The sequence below is a fragment of the Passer domesticus genome, chromosome 6, assembly GCF_036417665.1.
Source record: "Passer domesticus isolate bPasDom1 chromosome 6, bPasDom1.hap1, whole genome shotgun sequence".
NCBI classification, from domain to species: domain Eukaryota; kingdom Metazoa; phylum Chordata; class Aves; order Passeriformes; family Passeridae; genus Passer; species Passer domesticus.
This window is the reverse complement of record NC_087479.1, coordinates 10,934,440-10,951,468: the sequence shown is the minus strand read 5'-3', so window position 1 is coordinate 10,951,468 and position 17,029 is coordinate 10,934,440. Positions and strand designations below refer to the sequence as shown.

Here is a 17,029-nt window from a genome sequence, read left to right as displayed (position 1 = left end):
CGGGGCTGCCGGGGATCGTGACAGGGACACACACCTGGGTTTCCTCTGCGCTTCATTAAGAGCCAGAATTTTATATTTTCTGCTGGACTTCCCCCTCTGCAGTGACAGCCTGACTCTGTGTCTGTGAGGCAAATACAACTTTTCCGTTTGGGTATTTCCAGTGATATTGGTCAGGCACAAAAATCATGCGATCTGAAGGAACAATTTTGGCGGTCTTACCCCAAATGTCAGATTCTTTCTGTCTTTTTACAGATAATTTTAATTTTTAGGACTCTTTCCCCTAAACTGTTTAAAGCTAGGAAAAACCCCAGAAGCTGTAATGGAATCGGGACCCGATACAAATCAGCAGGGCTCTTGCTGCGGGCATTTCGGCCAAAGCTGACTCGCGGTGCCTGCTCCAGCTTGCGGCAGCCGCGAGAGCATCAGCAGCCAAAGGTTCCCCCCTGCAGCACAGCGACAGCTACTGCAGGTGCCCCATCAGCTGGAGCTCATTCATCCACGAGGACTTTTCCGGTTTAAAAAATGAAGGGAAAAAAAAAAAAAGCATCTTGTGCTGCTAAAATGCAGAGACAATTCTACTGACTTCAGCAAAAGCAGATGGGATTCTTGATGCCATGACGGAATTGGCAATTACTGGCACTACTTTTCCTATGTGGGACCCAGCCTGGGGAGTTTCCCAGGGAGATATGTTGGGCCACAGGTCATGATATAATGACTACATCCTCGGGTCATAATTCTGCCCCTCACTCATGATGAGGCATGAAGAAAAAATGGGCTAAAACTTTATGTGGTTCAGGGCACAACTGAAAAATTCATAGTGAAATGTGCTGAGGGACAACACCACATTGCAAGGACAGGCTAAGAATCAAACTGTTGGAGGCAGTGGGGATTTTTGGGGGAGAATTTTGGTTGATTCTGTTCTGGTAACACCCCCTCTTCTGGGTGCATCCAGGACTGATGGATCTTTCCATGATCAAGCCCCACCACCACTCTTGTTATCTCGTGGGCATCTGTGCCAGTGCTTGCCAAAGCTTTTGGGCTTGCTGTTGCTTCAAGCTTTAGCCAAATTTAGGCAAATGCAACTAAATGCACTACACAGAGGTCACAGATGAAATGTACTTTCCAACTTTACCTGGTTAGATCCTTTTCTAAAGGAAAATGCAACCCCTGAAAAATGTGCTGGCCTTATGCATCACCAGCACCAGGAGCATCCACATGAGTGGATTGACCTGCCCCATTTTAGGGATGCAGTGGGGCTTGGCCAGCAGTTGGCAGAGGCTCATAAAGCAGTTGGGGTGCTTTGTTCCCCTCTTACATGCACACACAGACCTCCTGAGTTCTTAGCTGGCTGCTGCCACAGCCCTCAGTGTAGTACAGACTGTGTTTTCTCATGTGAAATTCAATAAATTCAGCATTTTCAGGACCTCAGTATAATCAGGGTTTTCAATCTTCTCCTTCATTGCCTTCTAATATACCCTCCTAACAATTAACTCTGTGTGTTGGGAGAACGCCAAATGCAGGGTAAAAGACTTCGTTTTTCTTTCCCATAATTAAATGTCGTGTTCGCTGCTGTCTTTCCCACTCGATTAAGTGTCCGTGTATGGTCTAAAATGCTCTTTGGTGAATTAGCATAAAGTCTGTCAGGATTTCAACCAACATTCTCCCTCCCACTGCATCTGTGCAGCTCACAAAGGGCAGTGTTGGCCGGTGGCGGGGGCCTGGAGATGGGTTTACTGCAGCTCTGGAAAAATGACTTGCAAACCTCTCCCTGGTCTCACTCCATGCTGCAAGCCAATTGGGGCAGCTAGCTGATTAGAGTATTTTTTAAAAATGACATCTAAAGGACATAATGGAGAAATAGTCCCCAAGCTGGACTCTGAGAACATCTACAGCATTGCATGTGATGGCAAAAAATATAATCGGTTGTCAGTGACTAATAGATGTGTGAGTTATGGGCTGGGAGGTGAAATAGCAACTTTCCACCAGTTCAGGATGAGCTGGAAGTGAGATGATGAGGTCCTCAGCACAAGATGAACAGTGTGGTTATCCTGGTTGGCAGCCCTGTCCTAGGGAATGGCCACTTTCCCTAAGAAGCATTCCCTGGAGCCAGTGCACTTTTTGCCACGTTCCCCAGGGCTGCTCTGTGCCACCCAGTTGCAGAGTCTGTTAACCCAGCACTAAACATCCCAGGTGCCACATCTGCATATCTTTTAAATACCTCCAGGGACAGTGACTCCACCACTTCCTTGGGCAGCCTGTTCTGTGCAGTACCTTCCCTGAGCAGCTTGACCACCATTTCAGTGAAGAAATTTTTCCTCATATCCAGTCTAAACCTCCTGGCACAACTTGAAGCTATTTCCTCTTGTCCTATTGCTTGTTTCTTTAATTTTCATAATTCTTCAATCTTCACAACTTCTGTTTTTTTACCAAGTCCAGAAGCAGTCTCTGGTATGGGATGATGGGTCATTACAAGTTGGGAAAAGACTTAGTGGTGAGGGGAGCAGAGCTGGCAGATAAACCTGGAATGTGACCGTGAGTCCCAAGCCCTCCTTGTCCAGAGATCCCTCTGCTCCCTGAGAAGGGATTACACTGGGTGGGATCCCATACTCCTGCTGTTTCCCCAACTCCTCCTGCAGTTCTCTCCATGTCCTTTGGATAAACAGCTGCAGAAAGGGAGCCTTTGTTTCCAGAAGCGTTGGGGAATGGCTCGTGGTGGTACAGATAACCCTGCCTGTTGAGGAGAGGCTGCAATACAACTGGGAGGGTACACAATGAATTATTCACCAGCTGTTTCCTCTCCTTTCAAGACATTTTCTGTAAAAACAGGGGCTGGAAGTGGTGCATGTGAGATATGCAATCAACAACACAGAAGGAGTTGGAGTTTTTGGCTTGCTGGGTACTCAGACCATCGGTCACAAGGAACTGGTTTGTGCAAATCTGTGTCTGGACCTCCATGATGTTTGACTGCAGGTGGCCCATAAATGTGTTTTCTTTTTCTCTGAATGCCTGCTGAAGACCTGAAAATCTGATTTACAGAAGTGCCAGGTGCCTGCAGCTTTGACAGATGTTGGTAGGAGTGATGCTTTAAACTCACAGAGAGAGGCACAGTGCCATGCACCCCCATGACTGGGCTCTTGGGGCTTTTTGCTTGGGGCCCTGGCTGTTTGCAGCCTCTCCTTTGCCTGGTCCAGTCCCTAAAGAGAGGACAATGACAGCCCCTCCCTCCTTGGGCTGCAGACAGAGGAGATGCTGTCACCTGGTGAGCACTGGGTTGCATTGGTGAGGTGCAGTGGAAAAAAACTCATGAGAAAAAATACAGGTCCCCACATCTGAGTCCAGCACTGGGAAAAAGCAATTGCCTAAGATGTAAATAAAAGGCATTGCTGTTTTTTTTTTTTTCTTTTCTTCAACCTGGCTATTCAAACTGCCATGAAAAATAGGTCCGTTCTTTTCTTTTACAACCTCTTACAAGTTCTCAATTTTAGCCTCCACTCCCCAGAGCCCATAAAATAAATGGGTAGAAACACCATAAAAATGAACAAAATCCCAAACCATAGCTAGTTCATATTCTGAGTGTATCATTAAATGTGTATTAAGGAAAATCCCTCATCTTACATAAATATGTAATTGTTTATAAATCTGTAACTAATTTTAAGCTATTTGAAACAGCCTTATAGTAGAATGACCTTCTAGAAATTGAGGGGGTGCCAGATGGCTGCACTAAAGGACAAGAACAGATTAGATGTGAAATACCTCTGTTTTAGTATATTTGAAAAATTTTTCCCAGAAAAATTACAGGTTAAAAAAGAGGTAAAATTGCTCATTTATTTCATGTTTTTTGCTTTAAGTAATAGGAATATTTTCCCCCTAGGAGGTCAGCGCCCTGCCATACCCAGGAACTGGGTGGTCTGACCAGGAATCAGCTGGTCAGACCACCATCCTCTCCTGTCACTTTTCAGCAGTGGGTACTCAGCCTGTTTTCTGCCATCACCTCCACCTCTACAGGGCAACAGCACAGATGTGAAAGAGGTTATTGGGAAAGGACAGTATCTCCTTGTACTGCCTTGCTTTATACAAATAAGAGCTATCTCAGAGCTGGAAAACAGTCTAATGTGCCTGCAGTTCCAAGGGGAACACATGGCAGGAAAAACAAAGGAGCAGACATGAAAACAAATGGACACACATATTGTGCTTCTGTTTCTCATGCTGAATATTGATGCACAGTGCAGTCAAATCCTACCTGATCCCCTGGGCCTGGATGCAGGGGATGAGAGGTGCTTCCCAGGCTGCAGGGCCACGTGCTGACAAGGTCTGGGCATCAAGTTGAGGCTTGCCCAGCCATTTCCCAGCCCTAGCCAGGTCCTACTCCAAGAAAATAAGAGCAAGGTTAAGTTCTGCATCCTCCTTCAGCATTGCCCCCAGCTGAGGAGCATCCTTCACAGGTGCCCTCCTGTTCCCAAGTGTACCTTTGTCATGAAACCAGAGGATGACTCCAGGCTTTCCTCAATCTGCCTGGGGACAGAGGGAATGGGATCCTCTCTCCTAAGGGAAGATGGAAACAGCTGAATTGGTAAGAAAATATATCCCTGTCCTATCTGTGCCTGGGCTCCAGCAGTGACTCCCTCTCTAAGTGCTTTGGACGGGAATTAAAACATTGCTGCCTCTTTGGTGGAGACTGAGCTGGCCCCAGAGCGGGGCTGAGCCTGTGCTGCTGCTGCGGGCGGGTGCACGATGACAACCCACATGATTACATTCCCAGCAGTGGGTACACTGAAGTGCTGCCAGATGATGACACCTCACACGGTCCCAGGGATGCTTTTAGATTCATCTATTAATAGCTCCCTGTGTTTTCTCTTCTGGAAACATAAATATGTATCCCCAAATGCTCCCGATTGTCACATGCCTGGAAGTTGGTAAATTGGTGACTGATTTCAGATCTGTCCAATGTAAGGCTCTGTGATTGATCAGCATGTCCTGAGCCGTCCCCTCCTCACTCCTGTGCCAAAATCCTGGGAGCGTGTGCTCATCACAGTGACAGGCTGGGAACAATCTGAGGAGGAAAGCTGCAGGAGCTGGGTCAGTCCTGGAGCAGGCTAGCATAACTTCAGCTGATTTGAATGTGAATTACACTCGTTTAGGCCAGGCCTGGATTTGCCCCTGGCACGGGCTGGCTCTCTGCAGCTTCACTAAACCAGTTGTTTTTGACCCAAAATGCTGTCCGTGGGAAAAGAGCTAAGCAAAAGCAAATCGTGGTGCCAGCCTCAGTTGTGACTTTGCCTATGAAAAATGTAACTAATATGAGCGATCCTTACTTCTTCTGATCTTAGATTTTAACTTTTTTTAGAAATTGCAGTAGTTAATGAGTGCATACAAATGTGTGTGCATGGGATGCAAACACATAAACTCCCACCCATGAACAGACATTCTAAATACTGGCTGATTCAAGTGTAAGTGTTTTGTTTCTGGATTTAAGCTTCCTCCAGATTCAGTAATTTTGGAGTGGAGATTTTGTCACACTGTGCTGCTGAGATGCTCAATGCAAATGTTGGGTTTGATCTGGCTGCTGACAGTTTCTTGGGTGACTTGTGTTCTGGGCTTTGCCACATGGCTCCTTCTCTGAAGCCAAAAGTCTCTTTGGGGTCTGGACTAGCTGAGCTGCTGGTTTTGGGATACATGGGTATGTTGGCAGGGCTCTCCACAGATCAGAGATCAGCATTTCCACCTTCCCAAAAGGTCACTTTGTAACATCTTTTTGCTGTAGAGTGACTAAATTAAAGTGTTCAACCTAGTGGCACCACAGGAGGAACATCAGTGACCCACTGATAGGAACACATTTGCACAGGTGTGTTTAAGACTAAATACAGTGAAATGTCTATCAAGAAGACATTTCCAAGTGATGACAAATTCCATCCGCTAGACAAGAGCCACGCTGAACCATCCACAGCTGGTGGGACAACGTCCCTGTGCCCAGCACTGCCTCTTCATCCTTTGCCAACATGAAAATCACCCAGGGTGAGCTGCTGCCTCATGGACCTGCCAGCTTCAAATGTCACCCTGAGCCATTATCTGATACAAACGCAGCTCTTCCTGGGATCAAAGAAAGCCACCTGCACTGAAAAGGACTCATCCAGAGCTTTGACTCTGTGCCCCCTGCTCCAGGCAGGACAGCCACCCCGAGGAGTGACAGAGGCCACAGCTATGCCCTGCAGAGGTCACGCTTCACTCCAGGTGGAAATGGCATTTCTGGGCACCCTCTGGCCTCCAAATAATTTCAAGTCCCACATTTGGCTAAGGTAAAACAATTTGAAATTCTAGTCACTCACATGAGAATTATTTTAGGATAAAGAGCAGAGGCATTTGCAGTCTGGTGAGACACTCCTCACAAGTATTAATTTGGTCTTGTTGCTGCGGGGACTTTCTGGAGAAAGGAATGGTGAGGAGGAAAAAAAAAAGAAAAAAGAAAAAAAGAAAGCAGAGAAGGAAACTGGAAAGTGAAGGTCATGTCTTCCCTGTCTGGAGATGGTCTTTACCAATGGAGGTGAACTGTCCTTGTCTAGATCTCCGTGCCTGGGCACAGAAGGGGAAAGAACAGCAGTTTGGGCCCTAAAAATGCAGAAATAGGAGGGTGATATTTTGCTTTCTTGCTGCTCACAGGGAGTCACTCAAACATCTACTGCAGTGCAGAGCAAGAAGTGCAGAGCAAAATATGGCCATAGTGATCCAACTGCGTATCAAGCTGGGGAGGGCCTGAAGTCAACTAATTTGGTAGCAGCCTGTTTGTGTAGTGTAATCCCATGCTAGCCTTGAAACTGCTAAATCAGGACTGAAATCAAGATTTTTCTCACTACTGGATTTAGTTTAGCCTTTCCAAATGGGATAATACAGCAGAATGCTGCTTTTATTGGAGCTGTTATATTTCATCCCATTTTATTTCCTTTTTTGTTTTGAGCAGTCAAGGACTTTCCAATAGAATATTTTTGTGCTCTGCAGGCTGCTCAGAGCAGGTCATAATAACAAGCTGTGGATGATGTTTCAGAGAGCATCTCAAACCAGAGCTGTGCCTCAAACCCAGGCTGCAAAGCCCCTGGGCTATCCAACATCAGGTTTCCCATTCCAGCACTGTTTTTCCCCAGCATGACTGAGGCTGTAGGAAACAAGCTATCAGTGGGATTACTGCATGGCTGAGCTCTGCTTCTACAGGACAGGAACCTGCATTAAAGAACCAGTGCAAGTTGCAGGGCACAATGTGCACTGTGCTGAACTAGTGGCACTGGTTTGGAGGCTACTGGTACACACGGAAACACTGGGAGATGGTGTACCCTAGGGTTTAGTCCCTGTGTGCAAAGGCTGTCACAGGATGCATGACTCATACTTAGGGCCTTAAACTGCTTTTGTTAATGTTGCTGGCCCAGATGGCGTGGGACAGGCTGGCCAGGAGAGCTCCCATGGCGGGCAGTCCATGCACAGCCTCCTCTGCCACCAGCAGTGGGGCTGGAGGGAGTTCCTGGGGGTGGGCAGCAGGCTCAGGGGCCACAACCTCCCTTGCTGCCTCAGTCCAGGAGCACCTTCTTCCCATGGTGGGAGAAAGGCATGAGAGCATTGGGAGGACATTTTTGGGAATCATTTGCTATGGGGTTTGCCATTCCTTGCCCCTGGTTTCCACCAGCAGTGTTTGGAATAGGCTTGGTAGCAATGAGGACTTCCCAGCGTGTTCCTCAGGACTGGTCTGACAGAGGCATCCTGTGGGCAGTGTTGTGAAATCCAATCTGGTTTTTTTCCCTGTGACACAGATCTCACTTTACCTGCTCTTCTCCTGCCTACCAGCAGCTCCAGCCAGCTGTGCCTTACACTGAACTCTTGCTTAAGTCTTTGAATTTTCCACAACCTTCAGTCACAGATCTGAGTGTGCTGATAACTGATTACAGCTTCCAAGGACTCTTCCATGCAGTCTCCTCTGTCCATTGTGAAACAGAGATGTGTGACAGAGGAGGAAATAAAGTAAGTGACAATGACAGAGTTGGTCACAAACTGAATGAATCAGCAGATACTCAGTTTTCAGTTATTTACTTTGATAGACCACATCTTCAGGGCTGAATTTTTCTCTTTCAGTTTCTCTTGGGTGCTTAAAGCACATGCAATACTTTGCAAATATAGATTTCCACCTCATGTGTAAAAACAATGAGATGAATAATTTTAGCACAGATGGCTCTTGTAATACTGTTCTGGTTCCAAATATTCAAGGATCCTTTTAGAGAGCTGGGTCCTCATTCCTGGTATGTGAAAGCTAATGTTTGACTCCTTTTATCTTAAATTCTATTCCATCTCTCAACTTCAAGGTTATAATTTTGCCCTAGAAAGGCTGAGGAAAATGAAGAAATTGGAAGACATTCTCAAATATATAGTTTTTGAGATCACTGGCGATTTTTACATTAGATAATCTGAGCCTCTCTAATTTGTAGAATCACAGCTGATAATGTCAAAAAAGAGTGTTCAAGATAAGGTTCCTTTTAAACAAATAGTATGTAAGGAGCTGACTAATATTAAAACCTCTTGGAAAAACCCCTGTGACACAAAGAAAAGTAGATGGTGTGAATGCAACCCAGCATGGTTTCTGCCTGGTTCCACATGATGCTGGGTGGAGAGACTCAGGGTGACCCCTTACTCACCATGGCTGCCCAAATACCCACAAAAAAACCCTTGGTTGATGAACTCCTCACCAGGTGGGTGGTTAAAGCTTTCATTTAGACATCAAAAAGCCCCACCAAACTACAGCTCCTAAGGATTGGTCTTCAGGTGGTTGCTGTTAGCTACTCATGGTGGATGTAGAGGGTGCTTGGAAGCTGGAAGGTTTGGAATCTTAAAGAGGAGGTGCTGGATTTGGGTATCAATCTTTGCTGATCTGTTCAGCAGCAGTCCTGGGATTTGGGCTGAAGGGAAGCTTGTTTTGTTAAGCTTTCTGCTGGGATCTGAGTGGTGCCTGCAGGAACCTCTCTCTGCCTTGGAAGATGACAGTGGGCTCTGGCTTCCCTGGAGGATGTAAGAGCTGGGCTGGAGGCCAGTGAGGCTTGTGTGTGTTTTGGAGATGGAGAATTGCAGAACCTGTGCAATGCAGAAAGCCCTGAGAACCTGATGATGAGAACATGTTCAGTGTGGGATGATCTCTGACATGGAAGAACAGACCTGTCCAAGCTATTCAGACCCGGGGCTTAAGGAGCAGGAGAGCCCAGGGTGGGCAGTTGGCAGTGTGAGGAAGGCACTTTTGCAGACAGATGCCCTTGGGGAATATGTCACAGAGGTCTCTCACAATGACTGGTCACTGCTTTTAGGAGTTGTTGCTGTGCTGATTCAGGGACTCCCTGGACAAAGTAATTATTACTCTCAGAAGTATCATCTTGCTGCTTCAGATGTGTTGCTTTTAGGCTGATTTGTGGCTGGGACTGACCCTTCCAACAGCAACTGAACATTAACAGCTGAAGGCTTAACAGTAATATGCTTAGTGTAATAAGATCAATTATATTAAATGCCTGATTAAGAGCCCTGGGGACTGGAATCCTTCCTCTGCAGAGGCACCAGTGAGTGCCCTGGCACCAGTGAGTGAGGCTTCCTCTCGTCCAGAAGCTGTGTGTTCTACACTTCCCTGTCATGTCCAGCCTGCTTTTTGGTATAAATAGACATTTTTTCCTGTTCCTACCACTCTTCACCCCTGGTGCAGGTTGCATCAGGGACTCCTCTGACGTGGGTTTCTGCCCTTTGAGCTGGATGGCCATCACTGAGTTGCTTCATCCTGGCTGGGAAACAGGATGTGTCTGAGGGCACTTCTAAAGTGGGACTTGAGGGACAGCCCTTGGCACCTGAGCAGCTGAGTTCACGTGGGGAGCAGTGCTGCAAAGCACCTGTGCATGGCAAAATTAGCTTTACATGCAATAATGCTGTGTACAAAGAGCTTCAGAAAGAGGGAACCAGCTCAGGGCAAGTTGGGAACAAATATGCTTCTACTTCTAGCAGCTCAGCCTTCACATTCCCAGACAAAACATGAATTTCAAATTGATTATATAGTCTACTAAATGTCTTCAGCTTTCTACTCAATATATTAGAGACGCACACCAGAAATTTAGAAGAGAATTGAATCTGAATATTAAACCAGTGATTCCCCAGAGGGAAATTTTCTCAACTTGTCTGATTCTCCAAGGAGATGGTATTCCCAAAGAACTAATTTTGTAACTAATGATCAGATGAAATAAGGCTCTGTTGGAGGTTTAGAAGACCTAACTTGGCACCAGTTGAATGCATATGCAATTTGTCATCAGTCATAATGAAAAAAATTGCTTGAAACTTTTTCATCAAGTGTGCATTTTTTTCACTGAAAGTGCACATAGAACTAAAACCTCTGTTCTCTTCACTCTGTGAACTGAGTAAATGACTATATCCTCTGAAACCCATATCAAAGGGGATGCTCTACCTTTCTATAGTATTTTCCTTTTATTTAAAGCCCTTTTACAGAAACCAGTGGAAGTTGTCATGATGTGAGAGGCAGAAGAGTTGCCAAACGTCTTGGAAACACAGACAGCTACTTCTGGGAAAGTGGATAGCTAAGGGCTAACAGGAAGGTAACTGCCTGATTCCAAATTTAGATTCAATGTCCCAAAAACCATAAATCTGCTGAATTTCTTCTCTGTCTATTCAGGCCTCTTAAAACTCTTGTACTTGAGATGCTGTGTCTCAGGACTTTTGAAGGTAAGTTCTGTCCCCATTTGGCTCTAGCAGAATGCCTGAGCAGATCAGGGATTATTTTTTCTTTATTATTTGCATATGCTGTAAAATATAGTAATTTTTCAATGTGTTCAGCCCTGGGCAATGGAGGAGCACGCAGAGCACAGCAGCTTTGACCTGAGTTAAGTGAAGGAGTTGGAAAGAAAGGACTGGGGGAGGAAGGGTGCAAATGGGGAGAGGTTGGTGCTGCTCTTCCCCTGGATGGACTTGCCTGAGGGGGAAGAAGGTTCTTTGCTTTGCTTTCCCCCTCACTCAGCAAGAGCAGTGCTGGCCCAGCAGTGGGGACTGTCCTGTGATTGAAACAAGCTATTGCTGGGTGGGTGTTTGTTGGGTGATGGGAGGATCTGGGTGGATGTGTGAGTAAAGGATAGGAATAAAACTGGAAGAGTGGGGAAGAGAAAGATCTGACTAATGGGCCTGTGTGTGAGAGGCATGTGAAATGTCCTGTAGAGTCCAAGAGTATATCCTCACCAAAGGTGAGCCAACAGCTGCATCCCACTGCCAGCTAAAGGGCATTGTGCACTTCAGTCCAGTGTCTTGCACAGCATCTGCTCCCAGTTTTCAGGGGAAACCTGAGTGCTGTTTACCTCCATGATTCTTCTCTCAGTGGGGACTGGCTGACCCAGGCTTGGAGGAAAAGCACCTCTTGTGCACTGACCTCCTTTTCCTTTTCTTTCTTGCCTGGTCTCAAATAGAAAATGCACCAGGACCTCACCTGCATGGCTTTTATACCTCAATCATGGATGCAAGGAATACAGACAGAGAAATAAAACCCAAAAAGCAGCTATGTGCCTGACCCTCATTGAATATTGGTGAAACTCCCTCATAGAGGGCTGTCAGGTAATGAGAGGATATGAACCTTCCTGGCTGAGGTGGATCAAGAGAGGGAGAAGACTTTTGCTTTTTATGTGGATCCCTGCCTTCATGTCCTGCTGGGGTGTAGCAATCTGACCTGTATCCCAACCAGGTGACACTCCCAGGAGACATGAGGATCCAGATGCTCCCTCCCACAAACCTTTCCTTACCTAGTGGCTGGTGGTGCCCCAGGAAGAGTGTGGAGGATGCCTTTATTGGGAATGGGGTTGTGAGTGTCCAAGAGTGACACAGTCCCTGCAGTATCTGAGCCTGGATGAGCTTCCCCTCAGCCAATGCTCCAGCTGGATGACTCGGTGGTGCAGTCATGCAGTGGCAGCTGTCCAACCCTGCAAAAACCACAGAGCAACAGAAACTTTAGACAGAAGCTGATGGATAGCACTTGAGGAGGGGTTGCAAGAGGCCCAAAGTAGTCTGGTTAGACCATCTTTCCAAGGATAACTGGGACAATACCCTGGCCCAGAGTGGCTTCGAGCTCCTGGTGTGACTGTTGGCATTCTGGGGTGGGTGGATGCTTGTATGGAGCAGAGGTGCAGGACTGTCTGTGCTGACCTGTAAACCAAAAATAGCCATGTTTCTTTTACCTTTAACTATTTTTAGGTGGAGGAGTGACTTGAAAGTTCCATTCTCCTCTAATTTGTGTTGGTTTTCTATCAAGCCCAGTCAAGAGTCTGGCTTGTTCCTTGGAGTTAATGTAATGAGCAGGCCAGGTCTTGCACTGATCCTCCCTTACTGGGTTTGCAGTCAGAGTGCCAAGGAAAACCAACCCCTTGGGAAGCTGGGCAGCTTTCATAGCGGTTGGTGATGCCTCTTGGCTTTTTGTGTCTTCCTTGGATGCTTCTCTTGTGGCTCTGTCCTGTGGGAGCTGGTAAGGATTCACGCTGAAATCCCTGCTGGGGAAAAGGGCTGCTCCCGCCTCCCTCAGGCTTTGTGGGTGCCCATGTCCCAGGACTGAGCCACGGCCTGCTTGTCACTGCCAGGGCCACCACCTCCTAGCTGTGCTGCCCTGCTTTGGAAGGGATGAACTGCAGCCCTGATAGTTCACAGGTCCCGCAAGATGCTCTGAAATCCTGTTCTGAGGGGGATAATCGATCCCTCTCTGCTCAGCGATGCAGTGGCCGGCTGGGAGGCTGGAGCAGCTTGGAGCCATTGCTTTGTTCCCATCGCTTTGAACCCACCACTCCGGCTAAATAGTTGGAGTGTTTCCCTCTCAAAAAGCACCTGCACTTTAGAGTTCGGTAACTGCCAACTTAAAACCCTCCATCTCTCCCGGGCAGAGGGACATCTCTTGCTGCTTTTTCATCTGAAGTGCAGCAGCCTTTGACAGCCCAGGCTCCAGCCCTGAGTGTGGAGGGGAACCAAACGCTTTGTGGAATGTCCTGGCTTTATCCTGTGGGATGGCTGGGAGCTGCACCATGGCTCGTTGCTTTTCAGGGCTCTGGTATTTCTCAGCCAGCAGCTCCCTGTGCCGGGGCCTTCGTCCCCCCGCGGCCCCGCGCTGCTGCCGGGTCCGGCTGTTCCAGAGCGGCCCCGCACATCCGGCAGGAGCCTGGCTGGGGGCTGATCCGCTGGATATTGTTTTCTTTTTTGGTGTTAATTTCCCCAGTCATTGTGGCCGCTGCTGAAGGGTTTTTGTGCCTCCAGCTCCACTAGAGGGCAATGCGATCTCTGTGGGGACGGCAGCGAGCCGGCCCGGGAGCGGCGCGGCTGCACCTCCGGGTGGGGCGGGCCTGGCGCTGGGCGAGGGCTCGGCTCTCCCCTGAATCCACCCCAGTGCTGCGGCCTGAGCATCTCCTGTTCGCTGCCAACCAGGGCAGAGACGGGACGGGGCCTGGCAGTCGGTGAATGTCACCGAAAAGGGGGGTAAAGCCCCAGGGAGTGCCGAGCACTGCTGAGATGGCAAAGCAAGGCGTGGGTGGGGGTGGATGACACGTACAAGCACGCTCCGGCTGCGAGCAGAGCAGCCTGCCCCGGACACGGCTCCTTCAGGACATGTCGGGGATGACTGTTCGTGCCTGGAGCACAGTCCGAGGTGCTGGGAGGGGAGGCTGGCTGTCACAAGCTGTCTGTTCTCCCTGGGGCGGGGGGGAGGCGGGTGCAGGGAGCCCTTTGTTTTCATGGGGTCTGGGAGATTGTATTTTACCCAATATATTGAAGAGAATAGGGGATCAGTTTCCTTTCCTGGTCTGGGTAAGGTTTGTTATCACACCACTGTTTTGAGACAGCGGGTGATGCAGTGTGGCTTCTCCGGGGAGTCCTGAGTTTCTTTTTTCATTTTTGTTTTTTGAATGTGGTGGTTATCTGATTATCTGTGCTTCCTTAGACATGATCAGGCACAACAGAACGAGCAGGAGTGGGCCCAGACTGAAATGGAGGCAGGGGAAAGCTGCAGACCAGTGACCAGAGTAAGCGTGGGGAGGGGTGGGTGACTGGGTTCCTTCACTGAAGAAAAGCTCCAGGCTTTGCCAGTAGTGAGGCCAGCATTGGCAAGCAGCTGTGGCAGCTGGCCAGCAGCTGTGTGGTGTAGCTATGAAGTGCCCACACCTTTGGATATGGATTGTTGGCTCCGAAGCTGATTGCTCCCGTGGCCCTTCCTCTGCAGAGGGTCATTCTCCTCCAGGCCAAATGCTGACCCAGCTATTACAGTGGCTGAACAACACATTGCTTTTCTTTAGGGAAAAAGAGAGGAAGAAGATGACCTGAGGGAGTCTAGACCTACTCTACATGTGGATTTGGGGTTTAAGGCCATGTCTTCTTAGAAGGTTCAGGGGGATGTGCTTTGGCAGCAGATTAATGCCCCAACAGTGCCTCTTGGCATTCTTGCTGCTCTGTCCACCCTGCTTTAGGCTGCCCATGCTGGGCTGGTCATTGTCCCCAGGGAAGGCTGTGGAGCAGCATGAACCATGCTGGAGGGGCTGTGGGACCCTACCATGGCTCTTGAGCCTAGTGTGGCCCTGGCTCTGCCCTAAGCTGGTTTCTGGAGGAGGCACAGCCAGGACTACGGGCTCCCCATGGGGGAGACAACACCACCTCAGCTGCCTGTCCTGCTGGAATTTGCACCTGTTAAATTTAACATGGAGCCTGCTGCAAGGTGGTGTTTCAATAAAAATGTGAATTGCTGACTCTGACACTCCCTCGCATGAAAACTGACCTTGGGAGATGATAAAATGCAGCTGTACTGAGGAGTGACTTAATGAAGTTTGACTTTAGTTATTCTAGGCTTTCTTCAACTTTTGGTAGATGTTTGCACTGCACTAACACTGTTGTGGCTCTCCTCTCCTCCTGCCCAACACCTTGGGCATGGGCATGTGGGACTTGGTGACCCCTTCCAGAAGGCTGTCAAGAAAGCAAAATTAATTCCAGCTCAGTACATCATGTCATTTTGTTTTTCTTCTGTGGTTTAGTTTTCTTTAATTTCATCTGCTCCAAATTTGGTTACGCAGAAATTTCCACTTCAACCCAATCTGTGAGCTTTTGACAGACAGGCTTATTTAAGACCTACAGCTGGAAGAAGTAATTAAGGTTCCACTGAAAATGCAACTTCTTGACCTAAGGCAAAAGTATGAAATTTCAACTTAGTTTTACTTTATAATCTCAAGTTCATCTTCATAGCTGTGTAACATTTTATTGCTGATGGTGGAAACAGGGCTTTTGTATCCTCCTTTTGTTTTTGTAGTGGAAGCTCACAAAGGTATAAAAAGCCCCTGAAAACCCATTTCCCTCCCTTCACAAAGCAAAGCCTGTGATGGGGGCAAATATATATTTTTTTTCTATTTAGGGTGCTGCAAACAAGCACTTTTAAATGTTCACTTTCATTGTAGGACTGGTGGTGGGGTGGCCAGGGTTTGTCCTTTTTTCACCAGGACTGGGATTAATTGTCTCATGATGTCTGGATCTTGTATTGCTGAGCTGAGCTTTGGAGCTTCCATCCCTTAAACCCTTCTGGGTGATACCTGCCCCAGGTCAGCTCTGGCCTTTGGAGTTCTAAAAGTGCTACCAGCCCCTCACCCAGCCCTGGGGGTAGGGATGGGAAGGGAAGCTGTGTCTTGCCTGCATCCCCCTGAGAGCAATTTCCATGCCAGAGGTGGAGGGAAATTTAGGCCTGACTCAGGGAGAGGGTGTGTAAAACTCACACTACAGCTGCCTGGAAATATGGCCAAATGGGAATATACCCAAACCTCTTAAAAAATCAATAAAGCAAGAAAGTACTGTGGAATCTTTAGAAGATCAGATGCTCCCACTTTGTCATAGAAGAGCATTCCACACTGTCTTCTTATTAACTTGCAGGCATTCTTGAACAGCCTTCCCTTGTCATCCCTCCTTCTTCTCCCTCAACCTTTCTAAAGGTTTTCCTGGAAAGAGCAGACTAGGAAATGGCTGCTGCTCAATGGAAAACTAAAAGCCAACTGTTTTGGAATGACTTACAGGAACAAACCTTGCTCTGTTTGTCTGGGAAAACTTTACTTAGTTAGCTCTCTTGGATGAATCACTGCTGGTAGCAGGAAAGCACTGCTGGTCTCGTCTCTACTGCATCCTCTTGCACCCGTACCTCATCTCCAGAATATGTGCTGTTAATCCTATCTGGAGCCTGTTGCTGCCTTAGAGTTCTCCCTTTTTGGCTGGATGGGGTTGCTGCTACTGTTTATTAACAAGCACAGTTAAAATATGCTGCTGCTTTTTGCTTTGTGCTGTGATGCAGATTTGTCTGACCCCAGCACCAGGAGCTGGATGAGAGGAGAGCCACGAGCTTGGTTTGCCAGGGCAGTGAATAGCTGCTCCTGGAGCCTGGATCACTGCTGTCACAACCCCCTTGCTACAGAGCAGTGGTACAGCAGGAGCTCCTGCTGCACATCCACAGGGGCTTAAAACATTCTGACAAGTAAACTGTATGGGCTGGCTTGATGCAGGATGAGATAGAGTTTGTCAGGGCTGCTCCAGCCTCATGGTTCACTGGAAATTACCCATCTTCCCACAGCTGGCATGGCCCTGGCACGTAGCTCCCAGCCAGCTGCAGTGCTCAGGGGAATCCAGGCCCCTGTGCTTGTACCTGACCAGGACCAGTGTTGGACTGGGGGGACCTGCTGGTGCTCACACCTGGTGAGGTGATGCCATGGCTGGAGTGAGCAAGGCCTGTTCCACCCTGCAGCTGGCAAGTGCTGCAAAGGAATGATATTTTGGGTGGGCAGGGATGCAGATCCCAGGGGACTGCCAATGTGCCGGGTTACCCAGCCCAGGCAAAGCTTTGCTGAGGCAGAGATCACTGAGCCTGACCTGGGGAGGAGCTCGTGTGGTTCTCAGCCTTCACAAACCCAGAGACAGCTGAAGGGGTGCAGCCTAAGCCTGGAGGATTCATCCCTGTCAGAATAAGTTCAGTATTTGTGGAAGA

The 17,029-nt window shown here is 48.1% G+C and overlaps 2 long non-coding RNA genes across 4 annotated transcripts in view; one reads left to right on the top strand and one right to left on the bottom strand.

The window, feature by feature from the left end:
• Positions 1-563: 563 nt before the first annotated feature.
• On the bottom strand, positions 564-16,751 carry LOC135302616 (uncharacterized). 3 transcript variants are annotated; one of them, XR_010364208.1, is made up of 5 exons: positions 15,777-16,751; positions 14,795-14,979; positions 11,796-11,972; positions 4,467-4,542; positions 564-4,362 (listed from the first exon to the last, which is right to left on the bottom strand). It is a non-coding gene; the product is annotated as an uncharacterized LOC135302616 (long non-coding RNA). The 3 variants fall into 3 exon arrangements; XR_010364206.1 differs by lacking the exons at positions 564-4,362; positions 4,467-4,542 and adding exons at positions 4,579-5,063; positions 7,803-7,954 and having other exon boundaries at positions 9,181-11,972; XR_010364207.1 differs by lacking the exons at positions 564-4,362; positions 4,467-4,542 and adding an exon at positions 8,223-8,359 and having other exon boundaries at positions 9,181-11,972.
• LOC135302615 (uncharacterized) overlaps positions 9,257-17,029 on the top strand; it is a 30,578-nt gene continuing 22,805 nt past the window's right edge. The window contains exons 1-5 of the long non-coding RNA XR_010364205.1: positions 9,257-9,484; positions 10,501-10,607; positions 10,685-10,734; positions 11,466-12,690; positions 13,977-14,048. This is a non-coding gene — a long non-coding RNA (uncharacterized LOC135302615). The remainder of the gene's footprint in view (positions 9,485-10,500; positions 10,608-10,684; positions 10,735-11,465; positions 12,691-13,976; positions 14,049-17,029) is intronic.